Below are 27,633 nucleotides of genomic sequence, written 5' to 3'. Positions count from 1 at the left end.
AAGTGTTATTATTTCCACAAAAGAAATAACCAGCTTTACTATTGTCTAGCATCCTTTGCATGAAACCTGATATCACTGGTAAAAAACTAAAACCCTCTGGCATGCCTCACATGGAGTTTGGCTTTGATATTTTGGCTGGTGGTGCTGGATTATTACTCCTGCAGGACAACCAGCTGAGGGAAAGGAAAAGTGAAATTTAGCTAGAAAGATTGGTATTCCAACTTCCTCCTCTATGCAGCTGGAAACCCTGGGATGGTTTAGCATCTGCTCTGACAGCAACTGTTATTGTGTCTTATCACTTCCATCTCTTACTGTGGCTTTCAAACCCTGGCGAGGTGACCTTGCAAGCGTTTCAGGGGACAGTGACCACTCAATAATTTTTCACTCCAAGTCTGCCTGTGTGTGGGGAAACAGAGAGGAGAGGAAGAGCCAGCCCCAGCACTGGCTGCAGAAACTCCCTGCAGTCATTCCATCCCTGCCACAGGGAAGCAGAGCTGAAACACTTCTTGTATCTCGGGAAACAGCTTCAACCTTCATTTACAGTGACATGTTTCACAGGATGTGCAAAGGTCCGCTGTGCATTTACAGACTGGTGCAGCACCATGCAGTGGCACAAGTGAAGTGCTGCAGCCTAACGAAATGCTTTAAAATCTATTTCTCTGGAGAGGAAATAAAAAAAGGTGAATGTTTTGATTAATAGAAGATAAAAAGTCTCCTATTTGATAAAAACAGAGTTGTACTTATGATTTCAGTAGTGAAAGGTGGGTGTAGGGATATGCTCTAAAATGTTTAAAATAAAATTGTTCTGCAGAATTAAATGTTTTCATGAGAATACTTTCAGATTTGTGTAAATATCTATATATACATGAGCTATGTTTTAATTCAGTTTTGGGGGTAGATGCTCATTAATTTTTGTATTTTACATAATTGATCTATACTTACGTTGTAAAAATTTTAGTTTAAAAAATAAAAATAAAAATTTTGAAAGTTCATCTGAAGCACTAAGAGAGTAAAATGAGGCATTATGTACTTTCCTCTAACTGGTAATCAGCAGAGTTTAGTAAAGGAAAAACTGTGTGCAAGTGAACTAACAATTGGGTTATTATGGCTGCTGTCAAAATCCTACACAACTACCTGAAAACAGATTGACACAGATTTCATGCTTTTTCTTCAGATACAAAATACTGATTCACTGAAGATCTTGAGAGAAGTTAATTGAATAAATCTTAGAGAGAAATTCAGATCAGGCAATGAAATATGCTTCTCATTCTCTTGCATGCCTGTATGTATGTGTGCGCATGAAATGCAAAACTCTGAAACATTTGTTTTGCATCCTACACAATGCTCCAATGTCAGAGAAAAGCTAATGTGAAGAAATAGCACAGAGCCCCTGTAAAATTCCTTAAAAAATTTGCACACTTTTCTACTAAGAAATATGATAAGGAAGAATCAGGGATATGCTAATAGAAAAGAGATAATTTCCCCATAAGACGACAAAGTAAGCATTAAAGGGAACCCAATTATGCCTTCAGGGTAAAAGATCTGCTGGCAGCAGTTAAGCAAATTTGATTGAAAGCAGTTAAAATTCCCAAGTGTAGAAATATTAGACTGCTTGTACTGACAGAAATTATATTTCACTTTGATGATCTAATTCTTGAAATGTATAGCAGAAATGCAGAACAAACAAAAATGCTTGAAACCAACTCCAGGCGGGCACTCAGCTAGCAAGTCACTGACTTCCAGTAATTCCTGGCACATTCTTCATATTTCAAAAGACAAGGAAATACTGAAAATTCTGAAAACTGGACACCACAAACCTGAATGTGAGTTAAACTACACTGTGTGAAAATATAGCATTCCTGTAGCTATACCATGTTACTAAAAGTACATTCTATATGTTCTAAAACACAAAACCAACATGGTAACTTGAGTCATCCAGTGATATTTAAAATGCTAGAATTAGCAGGACTTTACAAACCTAATTCTGTATGTCTTCTCTTTTTCTCTGGATCTCGTTTTCTCCTGCATTTTCAATCAAGCAATGATGCTTAAAAGTTTTCATGATCAATGAGATGAGGTTACATATTGTCTTCAACACAAGTAAAGGAAAGACATCAGAGTAACTACCTCTATGAATGTCCCACACTCATTAAAAAAAACAAAATTTCATGGTGCATCAATATCACAGTGATGTTCTAGTTGTGACCTTTGCTCTATCAGCTACTTTTGCCATTGCAGAATGATGGTGAATTCTATTGATGGACACTGTACAGCCACCATTTGCTTGAGGCCATGGAAACACTTTTCAGCTTCTCTACTAGAATTTCCATTTAGACTCTTGTGTGTGCTAATAAAATAAAATAAAATATGGCTGTTCAAAATAAGAGATAAAAACTCGCATTGTTAAATGTCTTAGGGTAATAATTTATTAATAAAAAGCATTCTCATGTGACTGTACCAGTCGTTGACTGGAATACCCTTCTCTGTCTGTACTCATATCCACAAAAGTCACCAGGCATAATACAGAGGTCAGATTTGAATCTTTTAGGGGGAAAAGAAGGAATTTTGTATCTTTCATTTTAAAGGAAATTTTAAAGTTGTATTTTTGCAACTAGAAGTTCAAAATATGTCAAATCTTCTTAAAAATGCCTTAGTAAAAATTATATAAATTTATAAACATTTATACAAATTATATAAATAAAGCCAAAATTATCTACAAATTTTGTCAATTAAACCATTTACAAAGACATTTATTATGAAAGAGATATTTCTATTGTTTATAAATATACTTTATATATATTGCTCATAAATTTGGAAAATACTGTCCTCAGTTTCAATATAGGGAAACAGGCATGGTAAAATGTTCAAAATCATCCAGAAGAGGAGCCAAGCACACCAAAACCAGAACTTTCTTCAGTACTCTTCTGAAACTCAAGTCAGCAACAAATTCTTCAATTTATTATAAAACCTGTAGTCTCTATGCCACTTTACTCCTAAGTCTTTTCCTTAACTTAATTATGTACTAATACTTGGTATATACTAATACTGATAGAATCATGGAACGGTTTAGGTTGGAAGAGACCTCGAAAGCTCCTACAGTCAAACTCCCCTGCAGTGAGCAGGGACATCTTCCACTAGATTAGTCTACCACAATGTTCTTCCTTGCCACGTCTCCAAAAGAGACATATTTGGATTACTGCTACTTTTATTTGCCTAATCTTCCGGATAATTTTCATCACTGACTTTTTTGTATTCAAGTGTTTTGGCTGAATAATTGGGATTACTGAATAAATACTCAAGCTAAGCATGCTATGTTTAGAATTTTGCACATACACTGTCTGCCTGTAAGAAAACAGATGGAAAAAAAAAACAGGTCAAGTTCTCTAAAGCAATATTAATGTTATTTTTTTTAAAAAAGGGGGGTTAAATATTAAAAGAAGATAATTTAGATGAAACTAGGAGAAATGCTTCAAGGCGTTAACCAGACAAAACGAGTTAGTATCTTTCTTAATAACCTTAGAAATGAAAATGGGGTTACTCCTTTCTGACTGGACATTTTGATCCAATATCCCATAAAAGCTTCTCTTGGTAGAAGAACATATAGTGGCAGTAGGAAATGATGAAATGAGATATGGCAGTGGCTTGTACTGCAAATTGATCAGTGGGACTTGAGCCATGCCAGCACTCAGGTTCATTAGTGGTTTGCCATGGCAGTCATCTTATTTTCATTAAAAATAATTTCATTCATGATTTTTGCACAAAATGGAGGCCCACGCAAAGATGAACTGCAAATCTGGGAGGAGATATAAATGTAGGGAAGGATCAGGGTGCAGCAAAGAAAAAAGGCAGTCTGAAAGACTGGAGATAAAGAAAAAAGCTGAAATGCAGAGACAGGGGTGAAAACATGAGATGAAGACTTGAGATGGATGCAAAAATATATTTTCTGTCTTTCTTACTGAGTAGAGATAGGAATAAACAGCAAAATGAGCGGTCATGACTTGAAAATAACTCTAAAAATGAAATAACTGTTTTCTTCAGACACAAGCTGAATGTATGCTGCTAATGAAGAGAAGAACAGCATAAATAAGCAAATTAATTTCTTCAGAGTGTTTAAAGGGAGAAAGTTCCACTCAACTAAGCAAAAATAAAACTACTTTTCTGAATACCCATTTTGAAAAAAAGGAGAAGAATGCAAGATAGTGCACAGACTAAAAAGAAAACCAAGAGAGACGTATGTCTACAAAAAGACCATTGAATAGTTGAATTAATTTATTTCATAAATATCTAACTATATCACTATCAAAAAACACCTGGAATTGAGAGTACAGGAATACACTAAACAATGGTTCTGGTTTATTTAGTGGTATAGACATAATGGTTATGGTAAAACAGAATTAGAAACCTCTCATTTTCAGGTTATAGGGTTTGCAAAATCTCTTTCACCAAGTGATTCTTTTTGTGAAGGGGGTGTGAAGCTGCACAGGAGATGGAACAAAAGGAAGTGGAAAATGTAATCGTTTACAAAAAGAGATTATACAAGAGAAGTTCGAGGCTAGGCTTGTCTTACCAAAGTCTTACCTATTCCTCTCTTTCTCCTTTAATCAGTTCCTAATTAGCCCTTGAGACTTGATTGTGACATAGATTTTCCTTTCTGTCCAGCTTGAATAGAAATATAGGCAGGTAAATTTACATTTCTTTTAGCTGAAATGTTTCTCTTTTTGCTGAAATGTGAAAATATGCTTTGTAATAAAGAGGTGCATTTTCATCTATCAATATATAATCACTGGAACCTGCAAGAAGTACACTAGTCCCTAATGTGATTTGACTTCTGCGGACAATGTATAAAATGAAGAAGAAGGAAAAAGAAATCAAACAATAGCTTGGTATATTCATTATTCATCAACTAATCACTAGACACAAAAAAGTCCACTGTAATTACTGTCTTATCTGCATCAAACTTTTTTCTGCTGTAGGAAAGAAAACAAATTATGACTAAAAGCCCAGAAAAAAAATGAAAAAGAAAAAGAAAAAAGAAAAAGAAAAAGAAAAAGAAAAAGAAAAAGAAAAAGAAAAAGAAAAAGAAAAAGAAAAAGAAAAAGAAAAAGAAAAAGAAAAAGAAAAAGAAAAAGAAAAAGAAAAAGAAAAAGAAAAAGAAAAAGAAAAAGAAAAAGAAAAAGAAAAAGAAAAAAAAAAAAGAAAAAGCTGGGCTTATAACCTAGAACTGGAATTTCTCACTTCTGAGTTTCTGTCCCATCACCTCCCTTTTACCCACTGGTTGATGCTAAATGGATTACTTGGTGTATTCTATATGAATAAAATCTGATTTTGCACAGAATCTTCTTCTGTAAATTTATCAACTTTGGAGCTTGCACACATTCCAGCAAGAAATTACTTTGGAACAAGATTAAAATACCTGAACAAATTTTGGTAATGATGTTTTTCACTAAATTTTTTAGTCAAAACAGTAAGAGCTCTTAAATTAAGCAGATGAATGAATGCAAACAGTAATCAGTGACAGAGCACAAACATTTGGTTACCTTTAGAAACTTTAAAAACTGCTTGATTTTATGCTTGCATATTTTCTTTCCCATGACTGCATTTTCTGATTGATGTTATCTTTGGAGACACTAACAGCATGTGTTTTATGTGTTTTTCCAACAGTTGTGTCGTTGATTTATTTCTGCACTCAGTGGAGATGCCTTGACTCTCTCATGGTGAAGGATAGCTGTTTGGAGTCGGGGGTCTGGTGTGCCATCAAAGCTTTGGGCCTGAGGATGCTGCTCTGCAATTGGCACTACAAGTTCTCTGTAAGTACATATGTCAGTGGGAAGAAGATCCTGCAGGATTGGATTGTTGTACAGATAAGAAGATTATATAATTTCATAGGCAAGTATTTGCTAATTGGTGCAAATGATCTTTCTGGCTGTTTTATTTTTTTCTTGGCCTCAGCTGGCCACTGAAAACAAGAACAGAATGTTTTTACAGGCACAACATGGTCTGATATACAACTCACTGGCAGTTTTCTCTAGTTTTCTAAGTACAGAAATGTTGTGCATTCTTTTGGGAAGCATCATTCTTACTTGTCTGCATCTTCTGCTGAGCTGGTGAAGTTGTCCAGGTAAGAGACCTTCCAGACCCTACCTTTGATTTGTAAAACAAGAAACATTCTAAGTGCATGGCCACATAGATCTTCATAGATCTTCACCATTCATTATTACCCATAAATGTCAAAAACTACTCATGTATATAACACGCTAAACTCGGAACTACATGGACCACTCCCTCCCTGAGCAATGATGTATTTGGCCCATTTTTGCAAGGCACTTTATGAAAACAACCTATGAAAAGTCAACAGTAGAAAAAATGAAATTTATTAGATCCCCAATATGACTCATAGTTTTGCATTATACATTTTTTGTCCAAATACACTTTTAAAGTACTGAATTTAGAATGTGTGCCTACTCAGATGTATAGAACTTGGATAATCCTAACATCAAAACAGTAGAAAAATACGTGCAATGAAAGAGGAAGAAATGGCATTTTCTTAAAAGACAAATGAGCTGTGACATTTTTATTGCTATTATTTTTATTGTCACTTTTTTCCCTCTCTTTAATTCAACCCACAAAACACCACAGCAGCTGCCTTAAAGGCAAGCTGCTGTGAAAGACAGAGTCCAAACCAGCCTACTATTTAATTACTATCCTTAGTTATGAATCAGTGAACAGGCACTACACAGTGTTTTTGCCTTCCTGATTGAATTTCTCTCTTTGCAATAATTGCTTTTAACACCAAGAACATTATGTTCCAACAAGCAGTCTCACCAAGAGACAAAGTTCCCAGCTGGGACATGAACTTGCAGTGCTGAAGCGCAAGGGAAGAAGTGCATCGAAGCAGTGACAGAGTTTTGTCTCAGCAAAATTAGATCTGAAGCCTTTCTGTAATTAACTCAGTGCTGGCTGACTCCCCATGTTTGCTCTCAACAGAAGGCGATGTTGTACACCAGCTTGAGAAATGAAAGGCCTCTCATTTACACACGAGAAGCTATTCTCCACTGGAGCTCACCAGGGCAGACTGAAGAGTTGGTACAAGGATGCAACCAGGGCTCTCCTCCCTCCCATGACACCCAGCAGTCTGCCCACTGTCCTGCAGCAATGGGCTCTGCAGCCACCCCAGATTCCTATTTGATCCTACTTTCTTTGGATTTTTTTCATAAAGGTTGCTTCAAATACAATTTTTCACTGAGTGTCCAGTTTGAGAGCTGTTCAAAGGACTGAGGAAGAAGATGCAGGCTGCTTTTGGTACTGCAGGTCTCATCTCAGGATAATATGTTTTGTTTGCCTTAGTTCTCTTCTAGGGAACAAGGTCTTCTGCATTTTTTGCTGTGTAAAAATATTCAACAAAATAAGCTGTGATTTTTCCCAAGCTGACCAGAGTTAAATTAGGTCAATAATGTGAAACATAGAAACATCTTCTTTTGAAATGTTTTTCTCATTTGCTTTCACTGTAGGCACCTGTGTTATCTCAGAAAAAAAAAAAACCTTGAAGATAGCTGCAATTCCAGTTGTAAAAGCAATTTTTTTCCCAGTTATATAAATTAGAATTATTCCAGTGTTGCTGAATTGCACCCATCTAATAGATTTTTCTCCTTTACCTCTGGGAAAGAAAATAGATTCAAAGAGAATATCTATCCTACCTCCAGCTGGTGTAACAACATGCTCCAGAGGAGATCAAACAGCGCCACCAAAAGAATATTTGCATTTCTTTCTATTATTCAATTATTGGAATCATGAGACTAATTCTACATTCCTCATTTCCTCCCCAGAAAACATACATAAACCTGTCTTCAAAATCATAAAATACAAAAAAAGGAAAGCAGTATTTTTCTGAAATTATTTTTAGAAATCTCTTACAAAGCTTATTTTCCAATCATTTTATCTTCTCCTATTCTTTTGCCCTTTAATAAAACCTGGTGGCAATTTTTCTCAGAAAATATATTTTCCTTTTTTTTTCTGTCTTGGTACTTTTTAAACAATGTGTTAAACATTTCTACTCTGTGACGGTGAAAGAGTCTTCCACGTATTTATTTGCAGCACTTGTATCCCAAAGTAGAGGAAGAGTATGAGCTGGATAGAATAAACAATTCAAAATAGAATTAAACAAATCAAAATATTGGTTAAAAGGTAACATTTGCCCACGAAGTTATTACTGTGCAAAAACTGAGAAATAGCAATTAGTTTATATTCTAATTTAAAAATTTCCATTAACAAAGCACAGATAGGGAGAGAAGTAGGCAATATCTTTGGCCACATCTTCCTTTTCAGAGGAAACATTTTCCTTTACAAGCATTTTTATGACCTTTTAGAAATATACTGCAGAATTACTTTGATTTGCAGTATGACTTTGACATTTGTCCAGGCAGCAGTCTTCAAGTTGCTGAGTTTCAGTTTAGGAATGAGTCTTTTCAAAGCAGAAGATTTGCACTTCAGTTCACATTTTTCCACTGCCACTATGGTCAATTAAGGCTGGATACATGAAGTTATTTAAAATTCTAAAGATACTAAGGGTGACTCAGGAACCTAACAACATGGAGCACTTGACGCCCTTTTTGGTGTGTGTGTTTTTTTTTTTTTTTTTGGTGTGTATGTGTATTTTGTTTTTTTGGTTGGTTGTTTTGTTGGGTTTTTGGTTTTTGGTTTTTGGTTTTTTTTGGTTGGTTGTTCCAGGTTTTTGGGGTTTTTTTTCTGTACAATGACCTGAGTGTTTCAATTCTATTTACTGGGTTTATTTGCACTAGTATGGGAAGACTTGAAATGTCACATGTTCATAATCAGCTTTGATACTAGACAACAGCCAGCAGCAACCCTATCTACTTAAGTGATTTGGCCAATGGGTCATTCCTCACATGGGCCTCCAGCGCCTGTCAGATGGGACTCATGCTTATTGTTCAAAACAGGTATTTTGAATTTGGAAAAAGCTAGAGTCTGAAGATGCATTTGCAATCTTGCATTTATGCGAGTCAAACAGCTCGTCTTATTCACAGAAACAAGACAGTAAAGACAAAACCTAAAAGCTGAGCAAAGGTTCTGTAATTTAAGACCAAAAGTTGCATCGTGTCTGATTTAGCATAATCATTGGACAGCATCTCAAATATTGACGCACCTACAAAAATAAAAGGTTTTTATGAAATAGTCTCTAATTCCTTGATGAAGAACAGATCACATTGCAGTAGAGCATTCCCAGCTTTGAGCCAATGATCTCCTTCAACGTCAAAGGGAAATCTGCATTCTTTCAGTTGGTCTGGTCTCCAGATGGGAAGTTCTTGTCTTGTTCACATGCCTGTGCTGAGTGTTTGCATCATGAATCTGGAAAACTTCAAACTTTTTGGAACTTTATGAACCAGAAGGGCACGATGTAGCCTACTTATTCCTATATGCCAACAAGTAATACTGATTGACCCTTAAAGGTCTATACTCTAAACACAAGATACAACTTTCTCTGTTCTTCAGACATTTTCAAGCAGCTGAATTAAATTCTACAGAATTTTCTATGGTAGTATCTTTTCAATGTCTTTTGGCAGGTGTTGGCCAGAAAATTTAGTTGTTTTCAGCAATTGATGTAAATATATTTTGAAGAGCTTTTAGTTCATGTCAAGTTAAAAAACCCTCAGATACCTATAATCCACCACATTTAGGCAAAAACTTCCACAGTTTGTTTACTCAATGCATAAGAAATCCAATTTTCCAAAATCCAAAATTTTCCAATTCTCCTACACCAGTTTTGTTTGTTTACCTCTGTTCCCATACCAGAAGTGAGACGACCATCTAAGTTCCCCAAGGTCTCTCAAAATTTCTGTGTTATTCCCTTCAACTGTTTCTTCTCCAGATCAGAGCCCTACCTTATCCACTAGTTCCTCTTCTGGAAAGTGTTTAATGTCTTTGATAATTATTACTGGTTTCTCTGAACTTATCTGAGTTTAACAGGTATTAAACTTTGGAAAGGCTGAATAATGTTTTATGAGGCAAAATATAGTGGTGCTTCAGGGAGCTTGAGAAATCATAGCAAGGAAGAGGAAGATAATAAGCTAGGATTTGAGTGTAATCAAAACAGACAGTAAATGTGCAAAGCAAAAAATACATGCTAACTAATGTACTGGTCAAGGAATCTATTTGACAAATTTCTATCAATATGATCTAATGAAGGATAAAGCACTTGAAAAAAACATTCTTGGCTTCAAGGTCCACATGTTAATAATATTTTGTTTTACTGGTGCTTTCACAGCTGAGAAGCAATCAAAAATTCTTTCTTGACGGTCGGTGAATTTTCAGCATAGAGAAAGCAGGGAGGTTTGGTCTGCTACTGGCTGGGATGGAGGGGACTGGAGGGCTTCTTTGGAATCTGAGGCACAGAGAAAATGATCTTCCTATCCCCTCCTCTTGTTTTCAGTCCCTTCATATGTTAGCATTCACTAATTTTTCTTTGGTGTGCTGAAAGAGGGAGAAGAAGCAACCATGGGAATCTGGCAGCAAGAGGAAGGGGTTGAGGAAATGAGGCAGAGACTGGGGCTTTTTTGCCAGAGGTAAAATAGAAAATGTTGTATGCAGTAAGAATTGGTGACTGGGAAAACAGGCACTGCTCCAGTAGTCAGCCTGCACCTCTGCTGGCTTAAGCTTGGCAGATTGTTTGCATCCTGCCTGCTCTGGCAGCACTTAAAGCCAGCCCTCCTTGGACTATGGCCTGACACAGATACAAAGCTTAAACTGCATGGGCAAAAGACTCAGTAGTGCCCACTCCTCTTCCACATAGGAAATATGATGCTTTTATTGCAAAAACTGCAGCATAAACTTCTGCATTTACAGTAATTTCACAAACACAAGCCGCATCAATTTAACTAAAATTTTGCTCCTAAACCGGAAATGCGGCCAATATTCAGGAGCGGCTAATATGTCGATAATTTTCTGACATTTACAATCTCAGAAGCGCCAGCCAGAGTGCCGAGCCGAGCTGCTGCAAAGTCGGCATTTTGCGATTGTTACAAATTGCTACTCTGTTGCACCGCGGGTGGAGCCTGGCTGCCTGCAGGCAGCACGGGGGGCGGGGAGAGAGGCGGGAGAGCTCCCTACCACAGCCCGGGGGAGAGACGGGGTGGCCCCGCGCAGCCATTGCTGCGGCCCGGGGAGGCGGCGGGGGGCTCCGTCCCTGCCTGCCACCACAGGGCAGTGCCGGGCCGTGGTGACCGAGCCCAGTGGCAGCGGTGGCTGGCCCCCAGTGGCCCCGCCGAGCGGCAGTGCCGGGCTGGGCTACCTGGCCCCGTCAGCAGCCCCTAGCGGGCTGAGCCTGCACAGCCTTAGCTGAGCCAGTAAACCCCGCCCTGCCGCCGCTCTGTTACTATTTGGCAACTTTGTTGCACGCGGGTCCTCGCTGCAAATGACAGAGTGGCTTATATTCAGGTACGACTTATTTATGGACAAAAAACGAAATATTTGCCAACACCCAGAGATGCGGCTTATACTCAGTGCAGCTTGTATTCGTGAATTTATTGTATTCTGCTTATCTTGATTATATTGCTATCCATCCCTAGATTTCAACATAAACATATTTACATGGCAGCAAAACCTCTACAACTTTCCAATTAGCTGTTAAATATTTTGAGGTGTGTATTAATCAGATATCTTATGAATGTTGCACACTGACTCAGCCCATTGTCCATGGGCATATCTTCGAAAAAAAATGAGATTTCTGAGTGAAACTCTCAAAAATGATGTTCCTACTATATATCTAAAGGATTATATCAATGACAAATTATACTGAAAGGAACAATTTTGTGAAAGCTTTATAATATGACACAAAAAGGAGAAACAGATTTCTAGGAATGAAATAGTGTGCTTCCCAATGTCAGAACTGATGGCACTGGTGTCAAGTAATGGATCAAAAATTATGAAATAGTCACACTATCATATAAATTTCTCATCTCAACTTTTGCCATGGTTATTCATTTTCATCTTAATTTATACATAAAGAATTATTCTAAATCAGAAGGTATTTTTCCAGTGAAAGTTCCAAAGAAATGTAGCGACATCACCACACCAAGATATTATCAGAAGTTGATAAACTCAGTGAAAAATGAGAACAGGATAAAGACTTAATTTAGAACCATTAATTTAAATGGGTCATTAAGATTTTTAAAAAATCATTATTGTTGATGGAAGAGAAAAAGCTGTGGTTATACTTTATTGTTACTTCAGAGAAATATTGAAGGAAAGGAAAATATTTACTTGCATGTGTAAATATTTTAAAATCTACATAATAGTTAAAAAATTTAAAAGTTTAATTTTCTGTGTGAAGGAATATTTAAACACATTATTCTTGAAAATATTCTTCAAACCTGATAAATCAATGACTGCTTTTCATTAATTCTGCACAGTTAGATCAAACAAATCAGGAACATACACCCTTCCAAGCAGCCATAAAAGCAAAAAAAAAAATTTAGTCCTTGTAAGTATAGACACACTTTACTTAGGCAATACCCTTACTTTAAGTAAAACTTACAAGAAAAAGGGAAAGGGCTAGAATACATGATAAATAATAGCCTGAATCCTCTACTTACTCTCTATTTTAGCAAAGCGAGTTGTTATAAATATATTTGATGACAGTAATACACATGTGCATCACAAGTGTAGTCTTTCTGTGCACTAGGTAACCTTTATGTCTACTGAGTCTATCATTGCTAGACTGCAGCCTGTGCTTATTCTCACCACATCGGATTTGCTTTATTCCCGCCCAGGTTGTTTTCTAAATCCCCAGTCAGATTGTTCAGATTTTCTGTTCAGATTTTTCATGCCCTTACATTACAGATAGATGTCTAATTTTAAGAAAGAAAAACTGTTATCAGCAGCTTGTACTCCTTATCCATCACTTACTCCACAACCTTCCCCCTATCTTCTTGTTATCATATCCTGACTCATTTTTATATATATATATATATATATGTATAAGCAAAATGAAAAAGTTTCTGACAAAAAGCTTGTGTGATGCAAATATGATGTACTCCCTTCAAAATAATGCAATACAAACAGGATTTCTGTGTCACAGTGGGTGGATTGCAGAACTAGAGCAAGACCAAGTGAAGAGAGAAAAGAAAGAAATGGGTAAGAACTAAAATCTACTAAGGTAAAGAAGTGCAGTGAGAAAGGGGACAAAGAAGTGGGTGCTAATTTCATAAAGCCATATGACAAACTTCATAGACAAAGGAAGTCATTAGGAAGGTGCCTGATTCACCTGTACATTCACCCGTAATGGTAAGGAAAAAGATTGCGTGACTGCTTCATTACTGTTCGCTATTACTTCCCACATTTTTTTTCCTGAAAGGGGTAAAGAGGAAGATTGACTACATCATTTTCAGAGACACATTCTGCGTAAGAATTACATTAATCCTGAGGCATAACAGGAAATTTATACAGATTGTGTAAAACATTAAAATTGAACTTGGTAAATAATTTTAACCCATTGTCACTGACATTAACCAGTTTTGGATTTTACTGTCTAAAATATAGGCAAAATTGAAGCATTTTAGGTCATCTTCTCTTGCTTTGGCTATAGAAAAAAGCAGTATTGCTCTACACAAATTCAGTAAAACACAGACAGTAGTATCTAATCAGATTTTTACATGGGAGATATGCTTTAGTATGACTGAATTAATATGCAAACAGAACATCTGACTTAATAACTCTGTTTTTGTTACTTTTGTGTATCATATTTCTCTTTATGATAATGCAACCTTTATTACATTATAAACTTATTTCACATCCTGTGCTTTCTGAGCTCTTGAGCTTAAGTGGAGGTGTAACCTTTTGTACCTAATTGTTCTTTTCTCTTTCTTTCTCTTCACTGTATTGTATATTCATTGTTTTTCCTCTAGACAGGAACAAATGGTTCTGCCAAAAGAAGAAGTTCTAAACTTTAATGAAGTTTCTGGATGGTATCTGTGATTGATTTTAAACTAGTCCAATTTCTTGTAGCGACTATGTATCTCTTATAACATCACAGCATTTGACATCACAACCAGTCAAAATCATCTCACACATGAGGGATGAACAGCCTCAGAAGTCTCACTGACAGCGTGCAGAGACTCGGTGATTTTCAGAGGGATGTCAGGAAAGGAAGACTTTGTCTCCCATACAGGAAATCTGTTTGTGAGTAGTATCTACTCTTTCAAAAGTCTAAAAGGTGTCAAGAGGGGCAAATGTAAATGGAGGGAGTTACAATGTGCTTCAGTTATATCTGCCATGTCCTTATATCCAAAGGAAAAGTCCCGTGACCTCCATGATTGTATTTTCCCTATTCACTCTGAAAAAAAAATCTAGTGGGAATATTTCCATAAACTTCAACAGAAACTGGTTCCAGCTTGAAAATTACTCATGCAAAGGGTCATGAGGGCAATAATAAGTTAATATTAAGTTTTAAAATAAATCATAAAATTTAATGAGTATTTTCATTTCTTCCCTCCTCACTTATGCATCTTTCTCCTAAGCTTTAGAAAACCCCAGATTATTATTGAGATATTTTAACAGTGACTACATACAGCTACTCCCCCAAAGTTCCAGGGCTGTGGGGTTTGAGTTAAAGATTCAAAATATTTTCAAAAGTGTCTTCCACAGCTCAGTGATTTTTCATTACCCACCCCACCCTCACAGTATACTTATTTATAAAAATGTCCATTTGATGCTTAAGCTCTAAGTGAAAGAATAAATTAACACAGTGTGAACTACTAGAACAATACTAGCAATAAGGGAACAATACATTAAATGAACTGTACCATCTACCCAAGCTACTTTCAAGTGAAAATACTGCTTGTAACATTGATGCCTTCACAACTGGTGTTTCTTAAGAATTTACAGCATATCTGCAAAATATGAGGTTAAAAGTCATACTACTAGATGAAAGTGAATTAAGAAAATCTTCCTGTTCTAATTCTTAGAATAAAAACTATAGAAAAATTGGACTGTAAAAAGTCCAAGGAACCACCTGTTATTTTCACAGTTTAAAATATATGATAAATTTTATCATTATTTTCATTACACAGACTCCCCAGTCTTTTAAGTGATTCCTTGTATTGTTTTGTTACCTTTATGAATTGAAATAAAAATAAACTGCAAATTCCTATGTGACTTTTTTTGTGCTGCATTTTAAGCCAATATTCTTTCCGATCTTTGCAAAAGCCTTGGTACACCAGATTTCTGTTCTTTTCCTCTGTTCATTATCTTTAGAATTAAATAGTGCCAAGGTCTTTGTGTTCCTTGCAGAAGTTATTTATTCCATGCCCCTAATCTGTCTCATCCAGCTCTTTCAGATCTCTTTTAGTAATCCATATGTTCTTCAAAATGTAGCACATTTTTCTTAAGGTGCACAAAACAAACAAACAAACAAAACCTACCAACACAATGCCTTACTAATGGTAAGTATTTTCTTAAAAGGAACAATTCATCCTGGTATACAACCTACTGTCTTCTTTTACAACCTTGATCATTCATCGCTAACTTCTTGGTAGCCATCATCTGAAAAAATCATTTTTTCAAGGTTTTTTCCTAAGCAACTCATCCTGAATTTCTTAGAATGACAAAATATTAAGGGATTGGAATGCACCTTAAAGATCATTTACACCCAAACCCCCTGCCATTATGGGGACACTCCTACTTGACAAGGTTGCTCAACCCCTGACCCAACCTGGCCCTGAATCAGGACTGGGGCATTGGCAACCTTGCTGTGTTTAACCACCTTCACAGTAAATTATTCCTTCACAATATCTAAAGTAAATTTCCCCTTTTTCAGTTTGTACCCATTCCTCCTTGTCCTCCCCTAGAGTTCCCACTGAAAAGTTCTTCTCTATCTTTGTTGTAGGCCCCTTTAGACACTGGAAGTTTGCTGTGAGGTCTCCACACAACCTTCTCTCCTCCAGGTTGAATCGCCCCAGCTTTCTCAACCTGTTTATTGGCCCTCCTCTGGACTTGTTCCAACAGTTCCATGTCTGTCTTGTGCTGGGGGCATCAGAGGTGGAGGCAGTGTTCCAGGTGGGGTCCCACCAGAGTTATGAGGCAGAATCCCCTCCCTCAACCTTTTGGGGATGCTGCCTTGGACGCAGCCCATGATTAACTGGTTTTCTGGGCTATGAGCACACACCACCAGCTCATGTTGAGGCTTTCATCCACCAAGAGTTTCTCGGAAGGACTGCACTCAATCACTTCTCCATGCAATCTGTAAATATATCTGGGATTGTCCAGACCCAAGTGCAGGACCTGGTTTTGTTTAACTTTTTCAGGTTTTCACTGGCTTACTCCTCAAACCTGTCAAGGTCCCTCTGGATGGTATCCCTTCCCTCCAGTGTGTAGATTGTTGTCTATTTTTACCACTCATAAAATTCTTCATATTTATTTTTTTAATTTTATCCTACTTCCTATAAGTTATCTCTGATTTTTCTAGGTGATTTTGAATTTTAAACCCTTTCTCCAATGCAATTCATACTCCATATTCGGTAGCATATTTGTTACATAAACTTTTAATTCCCCCATCCAAGCACTTAAAAGTATCAAGAAGTACCTCTGCAGATGATCATATTCTTCTGTTTGTTAGACTATCAGTTCCAATTCCACGTGGGTCATGTATTACATGTATACAACAGTTGTTTTTTTTAACTTCACATTTTATTTATTTTAGAATGGGTGTTATGGAAGACAAATTTTGGCCTGTGATTTACTTTATTTCTAGTACACCACAACACATGAATCAACATAGATTCCAAATGTATGATACTGATTGATCTGGTTTGCTGCCACCCATGATCTAACCATTTTGTATGGTCACTTGTGGGTGGTCCATATACTGTGCAGATCTCAGGTCATAAGGAGGAAGGAGCAGATTGCCATAACCCACACCCTCAAAAAACCCCAGACCAATGAAAGAACATAGGAGTGGCAAGTGCAAATTTGTTTCCCCTTAAACAAGGAAATCCACAACATATTTTTCCACAACATTTCTTTCCCCGATATGTGTCCGCATTCCTTCATCTTTTATTGTAACAAAGTAATAATGGATTTTGTAGTTCTTTTACTTTAAACAGGAATGCAAGAAAAGGGTTGCTGCCAGCACTTCCCTACAATATTCTAGACTGATTCACATGAAGTATCATCTATCAGTTTCTGTGAGACTGCACTCAAAATAAAGTGCCATTCAGTGTAATGGTGGCAGAATCTATTCTTGACATAATGCAACCTCATACATGTTCAAAGAAAGGAGATATTCACGTATAAGGACAATAAAAGAAAGGTAGAGACAATACAGTCCTTGAGCAAATTTTAATTTCTCTGTTTTGAACTAAACCAATTTCTTTACTGTCACAGAAAAAATTCACCTCAGACAAGTGCAGAAAAAAAAAACTGCTATGAACATTCAAAAGATTGCTTTATTCTAAGCTGTCTCCTAATACTCTGCATCAGATGGTAGAGGTGTTAAGCGTACACCAGTCACTGACTTCAAATTAAGTGGTAATAAATGCAGATTTCCATGAAGATGCCACAAGTTAGTAATTACAGTTTTATTGAAATTGGAAACAGTGAAATAAAATCAGTCTCTATTGTCCCATACATGTAATTGATAAGTTAATTTGTCCTCAGCACTCATACAGTTTTAATATTTCTCCATCAATGTCAGGAAAATGAATAGAATACAAAATGTATAAAATCGTATTGCCTTCAAAACCACCAGTGAAGCACATTTATTTCATTTCCCCTTGGTGTGGGCTCAACAGTTCTTTTTTTCTTTTTCTTTTTCTTTTTCTTTTTCTTTTTCTTTTTCTTTTTCTTTTTCTTTTTCTTTTTCTTTTTCTTTTTCTTTTTCTTTTTCTTTTTCTTTTTCTTTTTCTTTTTCTTTTTCTTTTTCTTTTTCTTTTTTTTTCTTTTTCTTTTTTTTCTTTTTTTTTCTTTTTCTTTTTCTTTTTTCTATTTTTTTTTTCTCATTTTCTTTTTCTTTTTCTTTTTCTTTTTCTTTTTCTTTTTCTTTTTCTTTTTCTTTTTTTTCTTTTTTTTCTTTTTCTTTTTCTTTTTCTTTTTTCTATTTTTCTTTTTCTCATTTTCTTTTCTTTTTCTTTTTCTTTTTCTTTTTTTTTCTTTTTCTTTTTCTTTTTTCTATTTTTCTTTTTCTCTTTTTCTTTTTCTTTTTCTTTTTCTTTTTCTTTTTCTTTTTCTTTTTCTTTTTCTTTTTCTTTTTCTTTTTCTTTTTCTTTTTCTTTTTCTTTTTCTTTTTCTTTTCTTTTTCTTTTTCTTTTTTCTATTTTTCTTTTTCTCTTTTTCTTTTTGTTTTTCTTTTTCTTTTTCTTTTTCTTTTTCTTTTTCTTTTTCTTTTTCTTTTTCTTTTTCTTTTTCTTTTTTTCTTTTTCTCTTTTTCTTTTTCTTTTTCTTTTCCCACTTTCTCTTCTTTTCCTTTCTTTTTTTTCATTTTTTTTTTCCCCTTTTTTTCAATTTTTCTTCCCTTAGTGACACCTTTGGGCCTTGGCATTTTGTGACATTAACATGATAACACTCTGCAGAATCGAAAGTAGACCCAAAGGAAAATTATGTTCACACACATCATCCAAGGTTTACATGGGCTTTTTCTAATAAATATTTGCAAATACACTACATTCCTATGAAAAGGTTTAGTTGATTTTTTAATTTTGTTTTTGTCTTAGTCATGCTTTCTGTCAAGATTCGCCTCATTTTACAAAACCTTTTCCTCCATTACATTCCTCTGGGATTCAATCAAGCAATAATAAATCAGAATAAAAGAAAATAAGACTTTGTGGTGTGGTAAGACCATCTTTGCACCAGCTGAAGGGAGACTGTCACTTATTGGGGGAGAAATAATCCTCATGGAATAATTTCTCTTAATTTCTGCTCTGCAGACATCTGAAAAAATGACCAACATTGCTGCTTTTTGGCAAAAGCATATCATCCAAATTTCTGCAAAGGGTTACTAAGGTTCCATTACCTGCTGTGCAGACAATGGGGCTCATCCGTAGCCAACCACAGTATTTTGGAGATTTTAGGTATGTGACTTGATTTTAATTGATATAGTGAAATACTTCATTATTTAACCTTCAGGAAAGTGAGAAAATTAGGTTCTCTTTATGGGAAGGGATAAGTCAGGACAGTTTGCACACAATTAATTTTATTCAAAGCAAATTTTCTCAATAATTTCTCTAATATCAGCAGTAAAAAGACAAGATATTCATCTGTCTAACCTGTAGGGATATTTGCTCCAAGATCTGAATGTTTGAATCCCTATATATCTCTAGGTCAAACTCAAATTTAAATGCCATAAATAAATAAGTTCTTCACATATTATTTCCCTGTTTTTTTCCTAACTGCTTATTGACATGAAGATATCCTTACATCTATATAAGTTATAGATGGTATTCTTCCCGTGACAAAATGGCTTTTCTGCTGTTCAAGAATGTTGGTGGTATCCTCTATTTCTTTCCATTTCCTACAGAAAAGAATATTGATGAAGTGATTGGTTTTGTTGTTTTGTTGTTGGTTTCAGCAGTTAAAAGATAATAGAACAAATGTTTAAGAATAACTCAGGAGTTTTAGTATAAAGTAAAGGCATATACGAAAATAAATTATTTTTCAACATGCACTATGTGATAGAAAATGAATGAATAGTGTTAGTTTTCCAGACAAATATTTAGCCTAGGTAAGAATGACATGGGATAGGAAGGGGAGGTGGGGTGTGCTGGAGCAACTTGGTGTGCAACAAATATCCATGCAAGGTCAACCCACCAGGTATTGAAACTATTACTGAATCTTAATTCAGAAAGACACCTGACAAGAAAAAGCTCAACAAGATACCATGTCTCCCATGTCTCCCTCCAGTGTGTTTCCCCCAAGTAAGTGAGCATACTGACATATGTATATATACATATAGAGTAAAGTAGAGAAAGAAGCAAAATGAAAGCCTAGAAACAAGCAGGGTTCACTGACAGAAGAGAAATTTACTTTTACCTTGCTACCAATATGCTGATGCTTTCTTGTTGTTGCTTCTTTATGGAAATCACGTAATAAAGGTATAATCATTATAAGTGGCAGGTTGAAGCTTAAGACACAGGGGGATGGTCCTAAGTCTTTATTTCTACATAGATTTATGACAAATCTTCCATCTTATCTCCAGGCAATAGTATAAACAATAAATATATTAATCAAATGGCTGAAACACCTGGGGCAACCACTGGTGGGGTTTAAACCTGTCTCATAGAAAAAGACCCTATAACTGGTCATCATGGTTCCCTCAGCCTGTGCCCAGCTAGGTAAAATTACAAGGCTTGAGGGTCAAAAGCTGGATGCTAGATTAATCTAACCAGTGAAAATTACAGCAGAATTTTCACCATTGCATAGACAACAAAAGTTCTCCTTCCTCCAGGTTTGTCTAGAGACCCACTTGTGCTTCTGCTCCTCATGGATGAAGACTAGGAGCTTGTCAGCATCAGCAAGGTTAAGCACAGCATTACTAACACATCTATATAATTAATATCATGCATCAATGGAATATCAGGTATATCAGGCACATTATTATTTGCTTTTACAGCCCTTTGGTTTTAATGATCATGTTGTCAATTTTGTGGCGAAGAGGTCCAAATATTCCCATTTTCTTATGATTTTAGTGAACATTCAAGTGTAAATGCTTTCTCCAAAGCATCTGTCTCCTGTCCTTATCCTATTTTTTTTTTTTGCTAGCAAATGCACTATTCTGTCAGCATGTGTAGTGCCATCTATTTTCACTACCCTCTTATTTTTCTTCTGGATCAAATTATATGTAACAAACATACCTGTTATAGATAAGAACTTCTTAAGTATGAAACCAAATTTTTGCATTTCTTTTCAGTTTCTCAGTATGCAAGTAGGGCTCAAATTCTGTAGAATTTGACAACAAAATACATGGGTTCTCATCAGAAGCCAGAACAAAGTGTGAACTGACCTGACCTATAAGATAACTTATGTATCAAATGAAAAAAGGCACCGTTTTGCTTTATGATAGCTTTCCTCAGAGAGGTTTAGACTACGAATAAATGGGGAGATGCAAACTTTCACAATGTTTCTAATATTTTAATCATCTTAAACTACTGAAAGTAGAAAAAGAGCAGTACCAATCATTAATAAATATTAGAATGTGAGAAAAAAATAAAAAAGCAATAAAATGAAGATAGAAAAATCATCCATCAACATACAAGTTACACAAAATATGCAATTTCAGTCAAATAAATGATGTGTAATATTTTTTGAAGTCAGGATTTCTTCTCAGTATTCAGCAATATGAAAGAATAGAGGCAGTGTAGAAGTATCTCCAGCAGGGTTAAAAAAACCCTGCTTCTATTCATCTTCAATCAAACTTAAGCAAAGAGTCTCACACAAATCAGCATTATATTGCCTTGGAGAGAAGCAATATCCCTTTTAAAAGGTAGTATTTGATTCTGCCTACCGTCTCCTGCTTCTATGTGTACTCTTAGGGAAATGGTAGACTGCACCAAAATTCATCTATAATTGGCACTTCAAATGAAAATGGAAAATAAAACTGTAAAATAATCAGTGAAAAGAACACTTTGATAAGTATTTCTTAGGTAATGAAGCATGCAGAAGCATTTAAAAATAGAAGCAAAAAAACCCCCCAGAAAACAAATTTTTAAAATTATTTTGTTAATTCTTTTGTTAATTAATGAGACATTTCTTATGGATTTAATTTTTTTTTCAAAATATGTTACTACTGTTTGCTTAAGGGTATGAAGGATCAGATCTGAGTCCATCATAAGATGGGCTCAGAAATAATACAGGGAAACAATGAGCATAAGGGTATTTATAAATTCAACCAAACCTCAGTTACCTATCAGAGATAGGTGTGATCAGATTCACATTTTGTTTTGAGCTTTATCTTTCGCATCCATTTGCCGTAGTGTGCATTTCTGATCTGGTGACATGTTGTTAAACATGCAGCCTTTGCTCTCACTGTCCTTTCTCTCAGGATTATTCACATTTTTTCCTTCACTGGTTTTGATGAAAACCTTTTGATCGTTTGTGATAACCTGAGTGCTTCTGTGGAACCAGCCTATTCCTTGGCCTTGTGAAACAGTTCCTGCAAAGGGAAGATGACAGTGGTTCTGCTTCTCTGACAGACACCCCTTGTGCAGAAGCAGCCCTTCATGTCCAGCATTCCACATTGTAGCTCCTGACTGTCAGCAGCACGCTAGCAATGCATTCTGTTACTGGCCAACAGATGGTCAGGAAAATGGCCAAACCCCTTGAGCTGTGTCTATCACACCCAGGGCAATGTGCAATTTTCTTTAAGGAAGGCACACAGGTGAAACAAAACTGAATCTTGGTCGCTGGTTCTTCACAGGTTTTTTTAATTTGGTGGGGTTTTTTGGGGTTTTTTTGGGGATTTTTGTGGGTTTTTTTGGGTTTTTGGTTGGTTTGGTTTTTTTTTTTTTTTGACATAGCACTCCTTTTAGCTATTAAATATAATAGCAAAGTTTTTACCAAGAAGGAATTTACAGGTTGAGAAATATATAACTTTGATCACAAATGCTAGTCCAGGTGAACACAGCAGAATGAGAACACATCTTTGTTAATTGAAAAACTGTGAGGCAAAAGATAGGACTGACTGATAGTCTGGAAAAATCTTCAGCATGAATTCATCTTACAGCAATAATTTAGAATACATTTTCTGCTCTATTTCATTCAGGGGAATGTGAAATATACTCCACTGGAAAAATTCTCAGTTTCCGTAAGTTATATCCAAGTATTTTTTAGTACACTAAATTACACTTAGTAATTAGTACACTTCACATGCCTGCCCAAATCTCTCTTAACTAATAACTAACTCTTCGCAGTAGCTCCTACTTGCACATATTTTGATCACATAGATTTCTTTTTCCATACTTCAGATTGTGTGAATTTCAGAGCATAGGACATTGATTGTTCGTATAAAAAGAAAACAGTTCACTGTGTGAATTGACCTCCTGTGAGATAAAGAATACTCAATGGTGTTGAGTTCACTGGTTTCATCAAAACACAGCTGGAAGACATGCAGATGTAATATGTTCTTCTAGAATTATGTTTCACTTTAGCAAAATCAGAAGTTTTTTGGTTTTTGTAATCTACTTAAATCTAATGCCAGAAAAGCAAGTAAAGCTAAGAAAATAGTGAGAAAGAGTGGTCTAAGACAGGTATTAGCTTGACCATTATGTATATGTTGGGCTTAGGCTCTTCATTTTGCTTTTACAGTAGGGGGTATTTTTTGGTGCTTCTTTGCTTTTTACACAAAAGTCTGTTTTCATTATTACATTTGAACAGGCATTTGCAACTTATTTTGGGCGTGCATTTGAATTTTAATGGATTAAATAGCAGACAGATATTATTAAAGGATGTAGTTTTGTTTCCTTTCTAAATATATGACTGGTAGCATCTAGTGAACCGAGTAGGGTTATTTTAAATGTGTAGGTAGAAATCTACAATTTTCTGTAAACATTAATGAAGGACTTACATTATGCTTTCAGCACACTGAATAGTACTTGAATTGCAGCTCCACAATGATTATTTTCCTAATCTCTATAAGTAATTACAAGGATTTTCCTGTAAGTAAACACTTGCAGTGGAAAAGGTAATATCTGCAAAACGTAACAAACTTTATGAGCCAAATTGGAGCCATACTGTTAACAAGAAGAGGCAAGGATTTGATCATTCCACTTACTTCCACATTTACCAAAGTTATCAGCAGCCCCTTACAACCCTTTGCAGCTGGGCATCTGATGGATGGCAGGGAAAGGATGTTGTGGTTTGCACAAAACACCACCCACAGAAAATTTGGTAAAAGCAACATTAATTACAATTTAAGGATATTGCATATTCATTATTATTAAAGTCACCTGAATTTGCAAGCGAACATTAGGTCTCTGATCTATCCTCCTCTTCTGATTTATGAATCATTAATAATCAGCAAGAAAGACATTCTTTCTTCACCAGCATCCTTGGCTAACCAAAAATGCTCTTCCTATCCATAGCAATAAAAGTAATCTGTCCAATAAGTGTTGCCAGCCTCTAAGCTTCTTGAGTTCATTCCAGCTACTAACATTTTCTAGGAAGAGGAATGTGTTCACTGGTACTTGGCAAAGTACAGAAATCCAGGGATATCTGTTTGGCTGTACTATCAGAATAAATTACTAGCTAGAAAATTCATTTCTTGTGATGCCAAATAAACCAACAGGGTGAAATGAAGCATTTTAAACCAAGAAAAAAATAAATCCGTGATCAACGAGATAAGTTATCTGCCAATACACACATAACAGCAGGCATAAAAAAGGTCACAATCCTGAAAAGTATGAAAAACAAAGACAAGCTGGTTTGTACATGGATTTGTATATGCAGCATATTGATGTAGAACCCTATAGAACCCTAACAGATAAACATTCTGAAGATTAAACTAAAATTAAGATTAAAAAATTACCCTGCTGGAAATAATGTATATGTGGATATTATAAAACAGAAATAGAGAGTATTCTGTTACATACTATTTTTTCTCTCAGATTAACCATGAAAGAAGTTTATAGTTTTTAAAAGTTCCCATTTTGATTCCAACCTATAGTCTATCTTGTTGGTTTTTCTTATGGATAATGCAAATCCTTATTCTGGTTACTCCCAGAACCCAAATAGGTAATTATTATATCAAATTATATTCTCATTTATAGAAAGTAATTGAAAGTAACTTTTACTCTGATCAATACAAGTCAAGACAACTTTCTAAATGCTTATTTTCTTTCTTAATGCTTACTTTCTTTCTCGTAGTCTGTCACACTGCAGCACAGGATAGCATTGACCATTTGTGCTTTTTTAATAGGTAGGTGGTTTCTGGAGACAAGAGATTTTATTCTGTTAAAGACAAAAGCAAATTTTTCAACATTTGCCTTCCTTTGTCCCAATACTTCTTCCTGTAATACCTTTCTTAAATATTCAAAAATTATTCTTTTACATGGAGAAAACAACAAAAGCTGGGTAGTTTTGTTTTTTACTTCAGAATTAAAACCTGAACAATGTCCTTCTTTTATAATCTCCAATTTAACCAAACTCCTTTGAAAATATATACTCCTACTAGAAAAGAAATACTTTTTCTGTGAACTCAATAAGCTGCAGTAACAGTTACTTAATTTTGCCCTAAGGATATTTTTTTAGGAATAAACCAAGAAATTGCAACTGTCATTAGAATTACAATATACCATCTTACACCAGTCAGACTGGCGACCACCCGTGAGTACAAACTTCAGAGAATGCACCTGATTCTCTGAATGCTTTGTTGCCTCAACAGCTCACCATCAGCCTTATCCACCTGTTGAATGCTGCTTAAGCCTTAGGCTGAAATCTCTAGTGTAAGGGCGTTTTGTGCTACCTGTGAAACACTTGGCGCAATCAAGTTTTGACTCTTGTTGAGAGACTTATGGACTTCTGTCATTCATGCACTGAATAATTAATTATAAGATCAGAAATATAAATTACTCTGTGGTGATTTTATGTAGTCTCAGACATAAACTTAGTGGTTTTGGCCAAGTTTGTTCTCATCAGCTTTGAACTGATCTTAAAACTCTAGCACCTGCAGTACCAGAAGATAACCAATAATTTACATCACATGGTCTGTGATGATGACCTAATCTTGAGAAAGGAATAGTTGATTGAAATAAATATGCCTTTAGAAAGTGGAGTCATTCTTTCAGTCTTGGGATCTAAAGCAACTGTGCATAAATATTCTATAAACTAAAAACATTTTTCATATTCTCCAACATGGCAGAAAGATGCAATAATAAAATTCATCTTGGATTTAAAATTAAAATCTAGACTGTTAGCTCACTAATATAATTTTCAAACCTGAGTTGCAGTGAAACTGTAGTCTTGATCCAGTATATTTTATGAATTGTCCGTTCAACCATAGATAAAATGCTGTTGGAAAAATAGAGCACTAATTTTATATTATTTATATTTTATATTTTATTTATATAATTTAATATTTATTTTTTCATATTATATTTATTTTTATATTTGACACCATCCAAAAAACATCATGAAATTGAGTTAATATCTTTGCACTTCAAAAATCAAAACTGAATTTACTTTTTGTCAAATAGTCTGAATTTGCACTTCTTAGACTATGTATTATGTAAAGTTTGGACCAAATGTTCACTGAGAAAGCAGCAAAATTACTTTTGTACTTGATATTTTGGGTGGATGAATGGTGCATGTCAAGTCTGCACACTTAGTACAAGGGGTTAACTAAAGCCAATTTGGAAACAGGGTAGAAGCAAAAAGAATATACAAAAATTATATGGAAAAATTATATTCAAAACATAGAAAAGGTGTGAATAGGTCCTGACAACCAGTAGATGTACCTAACATTGATAAAACAGCTTTGTTCTGATTTGACATCCAAAAAGCCTCTGAGTCTAAAAAGCTTTGGTGAGCAGCAAGAGTTGGAAGAAACCTCATTTTGCCCTCCTGCACCAAAATGTATGAATTTGTGATCTTAATCTTAAGATACTGATTTCCAGAATTCAGAAATATTTAATAATTTTATATTGTATTATTTTTTTCTCTTCTGCATACAAGTTGGAATTCTTTGTGGCTTTAGACCGAAAGAGGGATGCTTATAGACTGGTCACAAAGAATTATGTACTATGGGTTTTTATGTATTCTAGGATTTTAGATTATTGTAGAATACATTGGCTTAAATATATGAAATGGGCAATAAAATCTGTTATCATTAGGAAACAACCTAAATTCGTCAACTCATCACACCGGTTTCTTCTGTCATGGATTTGGGAAAATAGTAATGGTTAGTCCGTCCACAGGCAAAGACTGTGACTGTGTGACAAAGGTGTTTTGTTCCAAGGTGTCTTGATGATGGATGCGTTTGCATACTTTCAGGGAAGGAAAACATCAAACTTTGACATATGTGGTTCTCCCCCTCTTAACAACAAAGTGATCTTGTTTTAGAACTGACTGCTGTTTTGAAAAAGCTTAATTTAAGTCAGTAAAACAAAACAGAGAGGTGCCACCAAAGATTTGTGGGATTTGTCAAAGGTGTAAAGAAAGCCCATGCCTAACAAAAAATCCCAACCAAACAACCCAGTAATGGCCTTCATGCACAGATATACCTTGCTGCTTGCTGTGCCTAGTGGTACTGTTTCCTTAAGACCAAAAGACATTTTCTTTGGTATTGAGAAAGGCAAGATCAGCCAATTAACATAATTTTTAGTATTAATTTAGCATAGAGAACAATTTAACAGACTCTAAAGGGAACATCTTTAACAGACACATTTTTCTATTCTTTTTTTCAGGTACTTTTTTTTGCTTTGCTGGGTTTTCTTCCTCCAAAGCAAATTTAAACTTCTGTGAAAATTTAATTTGATTTTATTTCTCCCAGCTGATAGAGTCAGTTGTTTTCTAATTCTGGTGTGCTATAAAGAATTAGACAGAGCTGACATGGTAGGAAAACCCACAGGTCTTACCATGCCCTACCAAATCTCCCCTGGGATGTCTCACAGCCCTTTCCATGGGAGTGGGACCTGTGCCGTG

Source organism: Catharus ustulatus, chromosome Z, assembly GCF_009819885.2.
Source record: "Catharus ustulatus isolate bCatUst1 chromosome Z, bCatUst1.pri.v2, whole genome shotgun sequence".
NCBI lineage: Eukaryota > Metazoa > Chordata > Aves > Passeriformes > Turdidae > Catharus > Catharus ustulatus.
This window is presented reverse-complemented; position numbering follows the sequence as displayed.